Source organism: Drosophila ficusphila, unplaced genomic scaffold (genome assembly GCF_018152265.1).
Source record: "Drosophila ficusphila isolate 14025-0441.05 unplaced genomic scaffold, ASM1815226v1 contig_498, whole genome shotgun sequence".
NCBI lineage: Eukaryota > Metazoa > Arthropoda > Insecta > Diptera > Drosophilidae > Drosophila > Drosophila ficusphila.
Window position 1 is genome coordinate 129,195 of NW_025064418.1, and position 17,067 is coordinate 146,261.

At 33.1% G+C, this 17,067-nt stretch overlaps 3 non-coding genes across 3 annotated transcripts; all 3 read right to left on the reverse strand.

The window, feature by feature from the left end:
- Positions 1 to 5,060: 5,060 nt before the first annotated feature.
- On the reverse strand, positions 5,061 to 9,022 carry LOC122320402. Its single transcript, XR_006245662.1, has one exon. It is a non-coding gene; the product is annotated as a large subunit ribosomal RNA (ribosomal RNA).
- Positions 9,023 to 9,459: 437 nt separating this feature from the next.
- Positions 9,460 to 9,639, reverse strand: LOC122320379. The gene has a single exon (XR_006245639.1). It is a non-coding gene; the product is annotated as a 5.8S ribosomal RNA (ribosomal RNA).
- A 599-nt stretch (positions 9,640 to 10,238) lies between these two features.
- LOC122320390 lies at positions 10,239 to 12,235 on the reverse strand. The gene has a single exon (XR_006245650.1). It is a non-coding gene; the product is annotated as a small subunit ribosomal RNA (ribosomal RNA).
- Positions 12,236 to 17,067: the final 4,832 nt, after the last annotated feature.

Genomic DNA, 17,067 nt, shown 5'->3' on the forward strand with positions numbered 1-17,067 from the left:
ACCGAGTTTGGCATCCAGGACTTCTGCTGAAAATCAATAACAATTTGCCACACCCGTTTTACGCAGTACTGCGCTCATACCTGGAGGGCAGGACTTTCCAAGTGAGAAGCGGTGAAATGAAGTCATCCACAAAGAACATCAATGCTGGAGTGCCTCAGGGGAGTGTACTCGGGCCAATACTTTATACCTTGTACACAGCCGACCTCCCAGTCATCAGCAACGAGGGCCTAACCGTAGCCACCTACGCTGACGACACCGCTTTCCTAGCAACCGCCAACTCTACGATCGGAGCCTCTGATATCATCCAACAACAGTTGGACGCTATTGAACCCTGGCTACGGAAGTGGAACATCACCGTCAACGAGGACAAATCCACCCAGACCACCTTCACACTACGACAAGGTAACTGCCCGCCGGTCACCCTCAATGGAGTTGTCATCCCGGATGATCCAAACCCGAAGTACCTTGGTATGACCCTGGACAGGCGATTAACTTGGCGCGCCCACATCCAGAAGAAAAGAAAGCAAGCGGAGGACAGAATCAATCAGTACCGGTGGTTGATGGGTAGGAGATCAAAACTGAAGAACAGGCATAAGCTACTGGTCTACTACACCATCATCAAGCCGATTTGGACCTACGGTATCCAACTGTGGGGTACTGCATCATATTCCAACCGACGAAGCATACAGAGGCTACAAAATAAAGCCTTAAGAATGGTCTCGGGCGCCCACATATACCACACTACCGAGGCCATCCACGATGCACTTGGCGTGCCCTGGGTGAAGGACGAAATAGAGAAGGCGAGCAGGAGACACTTCGACAAGCTGTCACAACATCCCAACATCCTAGCGTTCAACCTAACAGAGAGTGGACTGCGCAGAAGGCTCCGGCGAACACACCCCAGGGACCTGGCGAATGAATGAACTTCCTGCTGTAACCTGACCCAATAATAAACCCAATAACACGAATGTAAAGCTTCCACCCAGAAAACTATGTAAATGTTCCCCCAAGAATGTAACCGAGAAACAATTTAATTATTGTCCTAATTGGGACAGATCTTAAATGCGCAAAATAAAGACAGAACAAATAATAATAATATAATAGTTTTTGAACACCCTATCTAGATATCGGGTGTTTTCTGTACTAGATGAGCCCACACTGTGGCTTTCTCTTAATTTACTTAAGAGTTTATAGGTATATTTCATACTTTTTTATATACATATGATATATTTCTTAATATAATTGATATTTATGCTGATTTTCATATGTATATGGTTAATTTATTAATATTATTGACAAAATCATATGCATATCATATGTTTTGAACAATACTTGGGTCGGCAACCACTGCCTACCTATAATAGTTTTTGAACACCCTATCTAGATATCGGGTGTTTTCTGTACTAGATGAGCCCACACTGTGGCTTTCTCTTAATTTACTTAAGAGTTTATAGGTATATTTCATACTTTTTTATATACATATGATATATTTCTTAATATAATTGATATTTATGTTGATTTTCATATGTATATGGTTAATTTATTAATATTATTGACAAAATCATATGCATATCATATGTTTTGAACAATACTTGGGTCGGCAACCACTGCCTACCTATAATAGTTTTTGAACACCCTATCTAGATATCGGGTGTTTTCTGTACTAGATGAGCCCACACTGTGGCTTTCTCTTAATTTACTTAAGAGTTTATAGGTATATTTCATACTTTTTTATATACATATGATATATTTCTTAATATAATTGATATTTATGTTGATTTTCATATGTATATGGTTAATTTATTAATATTATTGACAAAATCATATGCATATCATATGTTTTGAACAATACTTGGGTCGGCAACCACTGCCTACCTATAATAGTTTTTGAACACCCTATCTAGATATCGGGTGTTTTCAGTACTAGATGAGCCCACACTGTGGCTTTTTCTCAATTTACTTAAGAGTTTATAGGTATATTTCATACTTTTTTATATACATATGTTATATTTCTTAATATAATTGATATTTATGCTGATTTTCATATGTATATGGTTAATTTATTAATATTATTGACAAAATCATATGCATATCATATGTTTTGAACAATACTTGGGTCGGCAACCACTGCCTACCTATAATAGTTTTTGAACACCCTATCTAGATATCGGGTGTTTTCAGTACTAGATGAGCCCACACTGTGGCTTTCTCTTAATTTACTTAAGAGTTTATAGGTATATTTCATACTTTTTTATATACATATGATATATTTCTTAATATAATTGATATTTATGCTGATTTTCATATGTATATGATTAATTTATTAATATTATTGACAAAATCATATGCATATCATATGTTTTAAACAATACTTGAGTCGGCAACCACTTATAGGTAGGTTTATAGGTATATTTCATACTTTTTTATATACATATGATATATATTTCTTCATATAATTGATATTCATACTGATTTTCATATGTATATGGTAAATTTATTTATATTATTGATATCATATATATATATATATATATATCGGATATCATAATTTCATATATTTTGAAGAATACTTTGATCGGCAAAACTGCCTTGCCTACCTATAATGATTTTTAATGGAAAAAAAGTGTTTAGTGTGAGCACCAGCCGCGTTGGTTTAATTTAATTTTATCCCAGTAGCAATTCTTCGGGACAGTAGGAATTTGATTAATTTATTGATGAACATTACTAATTGATTAACAAGGCATTGAACTACACTTTAAAAGTTACAGTTACTCCCGCCATTCAATTGTGTATTTTAAAAAATCTTTTGTTAGTCAGGGTGACTTATATCGTAATAATAAATTAATTACCTATTTTAATAATATTATATCATAGTATAATATTATATGAACGATTCCGCAAATAATATGTATTATTTATAGATATATTAAATATAGGTTTTTTTTTTATTCATTACCGGTCACCAATCATCTATATGGCTATACATTCATTAACTATTATTATTAATGTGACGAGACTCTTGGTTACCGTAAAGAGGTTTATATATAGTTATCTCAAACATTACTTTGTTTCTTTTACTTTGACATGATCTTATATGCGTCACTAATAATATGACGGGACATTTGGCTACCGTAAAAGTGGATTCATAGTTAATCTCAAACATTACTTTGTTTCTTTTACTTTGACATGATCTTATATGCGTCACTAATAATATGACGGAATATTTGGCTACGGTAAAAGTGGATTCATAGTTAATCTCAAACATTACTTTGTTTCTTTTACTTTGACATGATCTTATATGCGTCACTAATAATATGACGGGACATTTGGCTACCGTAAAAGTGGATTCATAGTTAATCTCAAACATTACTTTGTTTCTTTTACTTTGACATGATCTTATATGCGTCACTAATAATATGACGGAACATTTGGCTACCGTAAAAGTGGATTCATAGTTAATCTCAAACATTACTTTGTTTCTTTTACTTTGACATGATCTTATATGCGTCACTAATAATATGACGGAACATTTGGCTACGGTAAAAGTGGATTCATAGTTAATCTCAAACATTACTTTGTTTCTTTTACTTTGACATGATCTTATATGCGTCACTAATAATATGACGGGACATTTGGCTACCGTAAAAGTGGATTCATAGTTAATCTCAAACATTACTTTGTTTCTTTTACTTTGACATGATCTTATATGCGTCACTAATAATATGACGGAATATTTGGCTACGGTAAAAGTGGATTCATAGTTAATCTCAAACATTACTTTGTTTCTTTTACTTTGACATGATCTTATATGCGTCACTAATAATATGACGGGACATTTGGCTACCGTAAAAGTGGATTCATAGTTAATCTCAAACATTACTTTGTTTCTTTTACTTTGACATGATCTTATATGCGTCACTAATAATATGACGGGACATTTGGCTACCGTAAAAGTGGATTCATAGTTAATCTCAAACATTACTTTGTTTCTTTTACTTTGACATGATCTTATATGCGTCACTAATAATATGACGGAACATTTGGCTACCGTAAAAGTGGATTCATAGTTAATCTCAAACATTACTTTGTTTCTTTTACTTTGACATGATCTTATATGCGTCACTAATAATATGACGGAACATTTGGCTACCGTAAAAGTGGATTCATAGTTAATCTCAAACATTACTTTGTTTCTTTTACTTTGACATGATCTTATATGCGTCACTAATAATATGACGGAACATTTGGCTACCGTAAAAGTGGATTCATAGTTAATCTCAAACATTACTTTGTTTCTTTTACTTTGACATGATCTTATATGCGTCACTAATATGACGGAACATTTGGCTACCGTAAAAGTGGATTCATAGTTAATCTCAAACATTACTTTGTTTCTTTTACTTTGACATGATCTTATATGCGTCACTAATAATATGACGGAATATTTGGCTACGGTAAAAGTGGATTCATAGTTAATCTCAAACATTACTTTGTTTCTTTTACTTTGACATGATCTTATATGCGTCACTAATAATATGACGGGACATTTGGCTACCGTAAAAGTGGATTCATAGTTAATCTCAAACATTACTTTGTTTCTTTTACTTTGACATGATCTTATATGCGTCACTAATAATATGACGGAACATTTGGCTACCGTAAAAGTGGATTCATAGTTAATCTCAAACATTACTTTGTTTCTTTTACTTTGACATGATCTTATATGCGTCACTAATAATATGACGGAACATTTGGCTACCGTAAAAGTGGATTCATAGTTAATCTCAAACATTACTTTGTTTCTTTTACTTTGACATGATCTTATATGCGTCACTAATAATATGACGGGACATTTGGCTACCGTAAAAGTGGATTCATAGTTAATCTCAAACATTACTTTGTTTCTTTTACTTTGACATGATCTTATATGCGTCACTAATAATATGACGAGTACTTTTTGGCTACCTTTTTCTTTGGATTCCCCAAAAATCCAAAATTATAATTATCAAAATAAATTTAATAATTATAATATTCTTTCCATTTCGTTATTTTATTAAATATCGAATCATCAAGCAAAGGATAAGCTTCAGTGGATCGCAGTATGGCAGCTGCTCAACCACTTACAACACCTTGCCTGTTACAAAAGTCGTTTACAATTGATTCTAGGCTTTGTCATTGTATTAAATAATGTTTTTATATGTAACTAGCGCGGCATCAGGTGATCGAAGATCCTCCCAATTTACTATGTTACAAATTACATTGGCATCACATCCATTGTCGTTTATAAAATGAATTATAAACTTTAAATGGTTTAGAAGCCATACAATGCAAATTGCCCCTTATTTATCATTGCAGTCCAGCACGGATACGACCTTAGAGGCGTTCAGGCATAATCCAACGGACGTAGCGTCATACCACTGTTCGCTCGAACAAGTATTGTGCCATTGGTCCGTACCTGCGGTTCCTCTCGTACTACGCAGGAATGCTGTCGCAACAACGTTTTGTCATTAGTAGGGTAAAACTAACCTGTCTCACGACGGTCTAAACCCAGCTCACGTTCCCTTGCATGGGTGAACAATCCAACGCTTGGTGAATTTTGCTTCACAATGATAGGAAGAGCCGACATCGAAGGATCAAAAAGCGACGTCGCTATGAACGCTTGGCCGCCACAAGCCAGTTATCCCTATGGTAACTTTTCTGACACCTCTTGTTAAAAACTCTTTAAACCAAAAGGATCGATAGGCCGAGCTTTTGCTGTCCCTGTGTGTACTGAACACCGAGATCAAGTCAGCATTTGCCCTTTTGCTCTATGTGTGGTTTCTGTCCGCACTGAGCTGGCCTTGGGACACCTCCGTTATTATTTGAGAGATGTACCGCCCCAGTCAAACTCCCTACCTGGCAATGTCCTTGAATTGGATCATACCTGAGTAATTGGAGTTATACCAAATTTTCAAATCAAAAATACATAAATGCATCGTTTTATTAAAGAATTTGTTTGCGATTATATAACAAACTCGTGATACTTTGATCAAGAAGCTTGCATCAAAACCCAATACCATAAGATATAATAAATATATCCGTATAATGGCTAGGAAATGATACACGTTCCATTTAATCAAGTAAGTAAGGAAACAATAAGAGTAGTGGTATTTCATTGGCGATATCAAACCGAAGCCTAATATCTCCCACTTATTCTACACCTCTTATGTCTCCTTACACTGCCAGATTAGAGTCAAGCTCAAAAGGGTCTTCTTTCCCCGCTAATTATTCCAAGCCCGTTCCCTTGGCTGTGGTTTCGCTAGATAGTAGATAGGGACAGTAGGAATCTCGTTAATCCATTCATGCGCGTCACTAATTAGATGACGAGGCATTTGGCTACCTTAAGAGAGTCATAGTTACTCCCGCCGTTGACCCGCGCTTACTTGAATTTCTTCACTTTGACATTCAGAGCACTGGGCAGAAATCACATTGTGTCAACACCCGCTAGGGCCATCACAATGCTTTGTTTTAATTAGACAGTCGGATTCCCCAAGTCCGTGCCAGTTCTGAATTGATTGTTAATTGATAATCGTTATAATTAATAAGAACTAATCGGTTTGAGCCAATTAGTATTCTTAAAAATTTTAGCAAGAAAGTTCCACAATTGGCTACGTAACTAAACTATCCGGGGAACAAGTAACCACCATAAATGATAGACACTCTATTTACCCAGAACGAGCACATAAACCATGTTATTGTTTCCCAATCAAGCCCGACTATCTCAATCTTCAGAGCCAATCCTTATCCCGAAGTTACGGATCTAATTTGCCGACTTCCCTTACCTACATTATTCTATCGACTAGAGACTCTTCACCTTGGAGACCAGCTGCGGATATTGGTACGGCCTGTTGAGAAGTTTGCGTGTCCCCACCATAAATTTTCAAGGTCCGAGGAGAAAATATCGACACAACAGTATATGTCATGCTCTTCTAGCCCATCTACCATATCTCTCTGCGAAAGACTTCCATGGTAGTACGGCTATAAAACAGAAAAGAAAACTCTTCCGATATCTCTCGACGGCTTCTTTATGGTCGTTCCTGTTGCCAGGATGAGCACGAGGCCCATATTTAATAACAAACGGATACTCAACAGGTTACGGAATTGGAACCGTATTCCCTTTCGTTCAAAATTATTCAAGTATATTATTTTTGGCTTGTATATATATTTATTTAGTCATTAGTTTTTTACTTGAAAATTTTCGGCTTTCGCCTTGAACTTAGGACCGACTAACTCGTGATCAACCACTGTTCACACGAAACCCTTCTCCACTTCAGTCCTCCAAGGTCTCATTCGATTATTTGCTACTACCACCAAGATCTGTACCAATGGCAGCTCCATGCAGGCTTACGCCAAACACTTCTACGCATACCATTGTACCTTCCTACTCACTAAAGTTTCAAAATTTATATTACAAGTAATATAAATCATCTACTTTAGCGGTAATGTATAGGTATACAACTTAAGCGCCATCCATTTTAAGGGCTAGTTGCTTCGGCAGGTGAGTTGTTACACACTCCTTAGCGGATTTCGACTTCCATGATCACCGTCCTGCTGTTTTAAGCAACCAACGCCTTTCATGGTATCTGCATGAGTTGTTAATTTGGGCACCGTAACATTACGTTTGGTTCATCCCACAGCGCCAGTTCTGCTTACCAAAAGTGGCCCACTGGGCACATTATATCATAACCTTAAACTTCATATCAAGAAAGTTAAGGTTCTTACCCATTTAAAGTTTGAGAATAGGTTAAGATCGTTTCGACCCTAAGGCCTCTAATCATTCGCTTTACCAGATAAGATTATTTTATATAATATTAAAATGCACCAGCTATCCTGAGGGAAACTTCGGAAGGAACCAGCTACTAGATGGTTCGATTGGTCTTTCGCCCCTATACTCAATTCTGACAATCGATTTGCACGTCAGAACTGTTTCGGTCTTCCATCAGGGTTTCCCCTGACTTCAACCTGATCAAGTATAGTTCACCATCTTTCGGGTCACAGCATATATGCTCAAGGTACGTTCCAGTTAGAGGCATAAATAATATAAATATCATTATACATAACTATATAGAACGCCCCGGGATTGTGTTAATTAACTATAAATAGTTAAAAAACTAATCCCATTATTAGTCAAGTTAATTACGCTATTAGGTTTATATCCCAATAACTTGCACATATGTTAGACTCCTTGGTCCGTGTTTCAAGACGGGTCCCGAAGGTATCCTGAATCTTTCGCATTGTTAATCATACAAGTGCATATAATAAACACAAAAATCATTGATAATTATGCCATTATATAATTCCGAAAAATTAACGCACTGTAATCATATAAATCTATCAGCACTTTATCAAATTAATGACATTTATTTTGTGTTAAAACGCAAGCATTTTAATTTAAATAAACTATAAGCCATATTTTATGATAAATTTTGTATGCTAATAGATTACAATGTCCTTATATGGAAAAAATGCACACTATTATCATAATATTGTTTAAATATTACAATTTTAATGATGAATTTTCCATAATGGATATTCAGGTTCATCGGGCTTAACCTCTAAGCAGTTTCACGTACTATTTAACTCTCTATTCAGAGTTCTTTTCAACTTTCCCTCACGGTACTTGTTTACTATCGGTCTCATGGTTATATTTAGTTTTAGATGGAGTTTACCACCCACTTAGTGCTGCACTATCAAGCAACACGACTCTTTGGAAACATCATCTAGTAATCATTAACGTTATACGGGCCTGGCACCCTCTATGGGTAAATGGCCTCATTTAAGAAGGACTTAAATCGTTAATTTCTCATACTAGAATATTGACGCTCCATACACTGCATCTCACATTTGCCATATAGACAAAGTGACTTAGTGCTGAACTGATTTCTTTTCGCTCGCCGCTACTAAGAAAATCCTAGTTAGTTTCTTTTCCTCCCCTAATTAATATGCTTAAATTCAGGGGGTAGTCCCATATGAGTTGAGGTTGTATATAACATTTTTTTTTCAATATATTCTTTACATTTATATAATGGAGAAACATTTAATGAATTCGTATAAAAATTTTTTTCGTTAATTAGTTTTAATTTAGTTATGAGTTTTAAACGAATTTAACGAAGAACAATAACATTTACAAAAGATTTCAATTTTACTAAATCATTAATAAGAGACAATTCTAGATGAAAAATATTTCAAACATTTTTTATGCTAGACATTCCTCAGTATTATATGATTGAAAATGAAAATATTTTTCTTCGTTTTTCACAATCAAATTATTTATAATGTGAGATAATGTTTTCCATAGATATTTTAATATTATGAATAAAAATAATAATTATATTTAATTAAAATTTTTATCCAATAATATACCATATGCTTAGAAATTTGATTACCAAATTTCTAAACAACTTAATTAGCATAGTCTTACAACCCTCAACCATATGTAGTCCAAGCAGCACTAAAAAATTAATTAAAGTACCATAACAGCATGGACTGCGATATGCGTTCAAAATGTCGATGTTCATGTGTCCTGCAGTTCACACGATGACGCACAGTTTGCTGCGTTCTTCATCGACCCATGAGCCGAGTGATCCACCGCTTAGAGTTTTTATATTTATTATTTCAATTTGTCAAATATGAATTTATTGAAAGAAATTAAAAATACACCATTTTACTGGCATATATCAATTCCTTCAATAAATCTTTTTTTTATACCTAAAACGAAATGCTGCGAAATGTCTTAGTTTTATATAAACAATATTATACCATTTATTACTTGGATAATTTACAATTTCATATAATTTTAATGTGATATAATATTGCGTTTTTTATATAAAACATTAACCTGAAGTAAACCAGGTACAACATTCAACATTTTAGGTTGTTGCATTAGCCAATGTATGCCCATAACTATGATGAACAATACATATTCGCAACGCGTGTATATTATGGTCCATATACACGCAAGTTTCATATTATAATATATAAACATAAATTTGTGAATATATTATAATACAATTTAATTTGCTTGATTATTATTCTTGTTTGCTTGATTTTATTTATAAAAAAATTTAATCCAAATTTTCATTGAACTTCTTTTTTTATAAATATATAATTGTTTGGCAATTTTATCTTGTTATATTATAAAAATATATTTTATAATTAAAACAAGTTATTGTTGTTTACGGTAAAGATATTATATACAATAATGATCCTTCCGCAGGTTCACCTACGGAAACCTTGTTACGACTTTTACTTCCTCTAAATAATCAAGTTCGGTCAACTTTTGCGAAACAACCGTAACACGCAAGGCGTCACAGTGATCACGTCCGGAGACCTCACTAAATAATTCAATCGGTAGTAGCGACGGGCGGTGTGTACAAAGGGCAGGGACGTAATCAATGCGAGTTAATGACTCACACTTACTGGGAATTCCAAGTTCATGTGAACAGTTTCAGTTCACAATCCCAAGCATGAAAGTGGTTCAGCGGTTTACCCGGACCTCTCGGTCTAGGAAATACACGTTGATACTTTCATTGTAGCGCGCGTGCAGCCCAGGACATCTAAGGGCATCACAGACCTGTTATTGCTCAATCTCATTATTGCTAGACGCAATTTGTCCATTTAAGAAGCTAGTGTCCTTATAATGGGACAAACCAACAGGTACGGCTCCACTTACATAAACACATTCAAACACAATAAACATTTTACTGCCCACCATGAATGAAGGCTATATAAGCTTCAACACCATAATCCTGAAGATATCTATTTAATATATTTGAGTCTCGTTCGTTATCGGAATTAACCAGACAAATCACTCCACGAACTAAGAACGGCCATGCACCACCACCCATAGATTCGAGAAAGAGCTATCAATCTGTCTTACACACTTATGTTCGGACCTGGTAAGTTTTCCCGTGTTGAGTCAAATTAAGCCGCAGGCTCCACTCCTGGTGGTGCCCTTCCGTCAATTCCTTTAAGTTTCAGCTTTGCAACCATACTTCCCCCGGAGCCCAAAAGCTTTGGTTTCCCGGGAAGCGACTGAGAGAGCCATAAAAGTAGCTACACCCAATTGCTAGCTGGCATCGTTTATGGTTAGAACTAGGGCGGTATCTGATCGCCTTCGAACCTCTAACTTTCGTTCTTGATTAATGAAAACATCTTTGGCAAATGCTTTCGCTTAAGTTAGTCTTACGACGGTCCAAGAATTTCACCTCTCGCGTCGTAATACTAATGCCCCCAAACTGCTTCTATTAATCATTACCTCTTGATCTGAAAACCAATGAAAGCAGAACAGAGGTCTTATTTCATTATCCCATGCACAGAATATTCAGGCATTTGAAGCCTGCTTTAAGCACTCTAATTTGTTCAAAGTAATTGTACCGGCCCACAATAACACTCGTTTAAGAGCACTAATGCAGGTTTTTAAATAGGAGGAACATATGAAAAAATACAAGTACTTAATCACATATAAGAACTCCACCGGTAATACGCTTACATACATAAAGGTATAGTACTAACCACAAATGTAAGTTGTACTACCCGTATGAAGCACAAGTTCAACTACGAACGTTTTAACCGCAACAACTTTAATATACGCTATTGGAGCTGGAATTACCGCGGCTGCTGGCACCAGACTTGCCCTCCAATTGGTCCTTGTTAAAGGATTTAAAGTGTACTCATTCCAATTACAGGGCCTCGGATATGAGTCCTGTATTGTTATTTTTCGTCACTACCTCCCCGAGCTGGGAGTGGGTAATTTACGCGCCTGCTGCCTTCCTTAGATGTGGTAGCCGTTTCTCAGGCTCCCTCTCCGGAATCGAACCCTGATTCCCCGTTACCCGTTGCAACCATGGTAGTCCTAGATACTACCATCAAAAGTTGATAGGGCAGACATTTGAAAGATCTGTCGTCGGTACATGACCATACGATCTGCATGTTATCTAGAGTTCAACCAATATAACGATCTTGCGATCGCTTGGTTTTAGCCTAATAAAAGCACATGTCCCATAAAGGTTCATGTTTTAATTGCATGTATTAGCTCTAGAATTACCACAGTTATCCAAGTAACTGTTAACGATCTAAGGAACCATAACTGATATAATGAGCCTTTTGCGGTTTCACTTTTAATTCGTGTGTACTTAGACATGCATGGCTTAATCTTTGAGACAAGCATATAACTACTGGCAGGATCAACCAGAATAATGTTTTTCTTTACATATTTCATTCATATTTTCGAATAGAAATAATGCAATATAAATATTATAGATCTATTATTTTAATATTCTATTTTTTGAATTTGATTACGGCCAAAACTTGTATAGCATTCGTAATCCTTCTTTTATGTTTTGTTTTATACTTGTTTCGCCACTAATATAACAAGTTTTAGATGTTATAAGAATTATTCATTACATCATATATATAAATATACGTATGTATGTATAATTTTATAACATAATTTTTATTTAATATATATTTGCTACTATAATTTTATTATATGTACAATATTTTATTCTAAAATATCATTTTATTTCAACATACATAATTATTTATGTATCCACACATTTGCAATTTTTGTTTAATCAATATAAATATTGAATTAAATCATTTGTATTTTGATGTTAAATTTAAAATTTAACATTTTTCCATATAACTCTCGAATGATATATAATATAAAACCGAGCGCATATGAAAAATAAGTATTTATTTAATAATAATATTATTAAAAAATATTATTATTTTATTTGAACTCACTATACCGGCAAACGATATAGTGCGTCCGATTTTAAGGCAGGTACTAATTTAATATACATTATATTAGCCTGCCACCAAAAATTAACGATAATAATTGGAAACCAATTGTTATTATATATATACATATATAACCTTGGCGCACGTTTCAACGTTATTATCTTGAGTTTTAATAATATTAGTCCGCTCAGCCAAGTCTCGTATTCAAAAAGAATAAAGAAACAAATTTATACGGATAATATTATAATATATATTGTCAACATTGACTAAATCATATTATATACATAGATTTATATCAATTCTAGATGGACATCCACTGACCATCCTATAGTAGTTTTTTGCATCGATGTCTTGAAATCGGGCATTTTCAATTGGGCTTGCCACCCACCCTACAGTTATTCTCCTATAATAACTTAAGAGAATATTGAATTCAGTACTTTTTATATACATATGAATTACTTCTTCATATAATTTATATTTATGCTGATTTTCATATGTATATGGTAAATTTATTTATATTATTGACAAAATCATATGCATATCATATGTTTTGAACAATACTTGGGTCGGCAACCACTGCCTACCTATAATAGTTTTTGAACACCCTATCTAGATATCGGGTGTTTTTTTTACTAAATAAGCCCCCCCCTTGGCTTTTTTTTTTTTTTTTTTAAAAATTTTAAATAATTTTTTTTTTTTTTTTTTAAAAAAATAATTTTTTTTTTTATTATTAATTTTTTTTTTTTTTTTTTTTTTTTAAAAAAAAATTTTTTTTTTTTATAAAAAAAAAAAAAAAAAAAAAAATATTTTAAAAAAAAAAAAACCAAAAACAAAAAATATTTCTATAATAGTTTTTGAACACCCTATCTAGATATCGGGTGTTTTCTGTACTAGATGAGCCCACACTGTGGCTTTCTCTTAATTTACTTAAGAGTTTATAGGTATATTTCATACTTTTTTATATACATATGATATATTTCTTAATATAATTGATATTTATGTTGATTTTCATATGTATATGGTTAATTTATTAATATTATTGACAAAATCATATGCATATCATATGTTTTGAACAATACTTGGGTCGGCAACCACTGCCTACCTATAATAGTTTTTGAACACCCTATCTAGATATCGGGTGTTTTCTGTACTAGATGAGCCCACACTGTGGCTTTCTCTTAATTTACTTAAGAGTTTATAGGTATATTTCATACTTTTTTATATACATATGATATATTTCTTAATATAATTGATATTTATGTTGATTTTCATATGTATATGGTTAATTTATTAATATTATTGACAAAATCATATGCATATCATATGTTTTGAACAATACTTGGGTCGGCAACCACTGCCTACCTATAATAGTTTTTGAACACCCTATCTAGATATCGGGTGTTTTCAGTACTAGATGAGCCCACACTGTGGCTTTTTCTCAATTTACTTAAGAGTTTATAGGTATATTTCATACTTTTTTATATACATATGTTATATTTCTTAATATAATTGATATTTATGCTGATTTTCATATGTATATGGTTAATTTATTAATATTATTGACAAAATCATATGCATATCATATGTTTTGAACAATACTTGGGTCGGCAACCACTGCCTACCTATAATAGTTTTTGAACACCCTATCTAGATATCGGGTGTTTTCAGTACTAGATGAGCCCACACTGTGGCTTTCTCTTAATTTACTTAAGAGTTTATAGGTATATTTCATACTTTTTTATATACATATGATATATTTCTTAATATAATTGATATTTATGCTGATTTTCATATGTATATGATTAATTTATTAATATTATTGACAAAATCATATGCATATCATATGTTTTAAACAATACTTGAGTCGGCAACCACTTATAGGTAGGTTTATAGGTATATTTCATACTTTTTTATATACATATGATATATATTTCTTCATATAATTGATATTCATACTGATTTTCATATGTATATGGTAAATTTATTTATATTATTGATATCATATATATATATATATATATATCGGATATCATAATTTCATATATTTTGAAGAATACTTTGATCGGCAAAACTGCCTTGCCTACCTATAATGATTTTTAATGGAAAAAAAGTGTTTAGTGTGAGCACCAGCCGCGTTGGTTTAATTTAATTTTATCCCAGTAGCAATTCTTCGGGACAGTAGGAATTTGATTAATTTATTGATGAACATTACTAATTGATTAACAAGGCATTGAACTACACTTTAAAAGTTACAGTTACTCCCGCCATTCAATTGTGTATTTTAAAAAATCTTTTGTTAGTCAGGGTGACTTATATCGTAATAATAAATTAATTACCTATTTTAATAATATTATATCATAGTATAATATTATATGAACGATTCCGCAAATAATATGTATTATTTATAGATATATTAAATATAGGTTTTTTTTTTATTCATTACCGGTCACCAATCATCTATATGGCTATACATTCATTAACTATTATTATTAATGTGACGAGACTCTTGGTTACCGTAAAGAGGTTTATATATAGTTATCTCAAACATTACTTTGTTTCTTTTACTTTGACATGATCTTATATGCGTCACTAATAATATGACGGGACATTTGGCTACCGTAAAAGTGGATTCATAGTTAATCTCAAACATTACTTTGTTTCTTTTACTTTGACATGATCTTATATGCGTCACTAATAATATGACGGAATATTTGGCTACGGTAAAAGTGGATTCATAGTTAATCTCAAACATTACTTTGTTTCTTTTACTTTGACATGATCTTATATGCGTCACTAATAATATGACGGGACATTTGGCTACCGTAAAAGTGGATTCATAGTTAATCTCAAACATTACTTTGTTTCTTTTACTTTGACATGATCTTATATGCGTCACTAATAATATGACGGAACATTTGGCTACCGTAAAAGTGGATTCATAGTTAATCTCAAACATTACTTTGTTTCTTTTACTTTGACATGATCTTATATGCGTCACTAATAATATGACGGAACATTTGGCTACGGTAAAAGTGGATTCATAGTTAATCTCAAACATTACTTTGTTTCTTTTACTTTGACATGATCTTATATGCGTCACTAATAATATGACGGGACATTTGGCTACCGTAAAAGTGGATTCATAGTTAATCTCAAACATTACTTTGTTTCTTTTACTTTGACATGATCTTATATGCGTCACTAATAATATGACGGAATATTTGGCTACGGTAAAAGTGGATTCATAGTTAATCTCAAACATTACTTTGTTTCTTTTACTTTGACATGATCTTATATGCGTCACTAATAATATGACGGGACATTTGGCTACCGTAAAAGTGGATTCATAGTTAATCTCAAACATTACTTTGTTTCTTTTACTTTGACATGATCTTATATGCGTCACTAATAATATGACGGGACATTTGGCTACCGTAAAAGTGGATTCATAGTTAATCTCAAACATTACTTTGTTTCTTTTACTTTGACATGATCTTATATGCGTCACTAATAATATGACGGAACATTTGGCTACCGTAAAAGTGGATTCATAGTTAATCTCAAACATTACTTTGTTTCTTTTACTTTGACATGATCTTATATGCGTCACTAATAATATGACGGAACATTTGGCTACCGTAAAAGTGGATTCATAGTTAATCTCAAACATTACTTTGTTTCTTTTACTTTGACATGATCTTATATGCGTCACTAATAATATGACGGAACATTTGGCTACCGTAAAAGTGGATTCATAGTTAATCTCAAACATTACTTTGTTTCTTTTACTTTGACATGATCTTATATGCGTCACTAATATGACGGAACATTTGGCTACCGTAAAAGTGGATTCATAGTTAATCTCAAACATTACTTTGTTTCTTTTACTTTGACATGATCTTATATGCGTCACTAATAATATGACGGAATATTTGGCTACGGTAAAAGTGGATTCATAGTTAATCTCAAACATTACTTTGTTTCTTTTACTTTGACATGATCTTATATGCGTCACTAATAATATGACGGGACATTTGGCTACCGTAAAAGTGGATTCATAGTTAATCTCAAACATTACTTTGTTTCTTTTACTTTGACATGATCTTATATGCGTCACTAATAATATGACGGAATATTTGGCTACCGTAAAAGTGGATTCATAGTTAATCTCAAACATTACTTTGTTTCTTTTACTTTGACATGATCTTATATGCGTCACTAATAATATGACGAGTACTTTTTGGCTACCTTTTTCTTTGGATTCCCCAAAAATCCAAAATTATA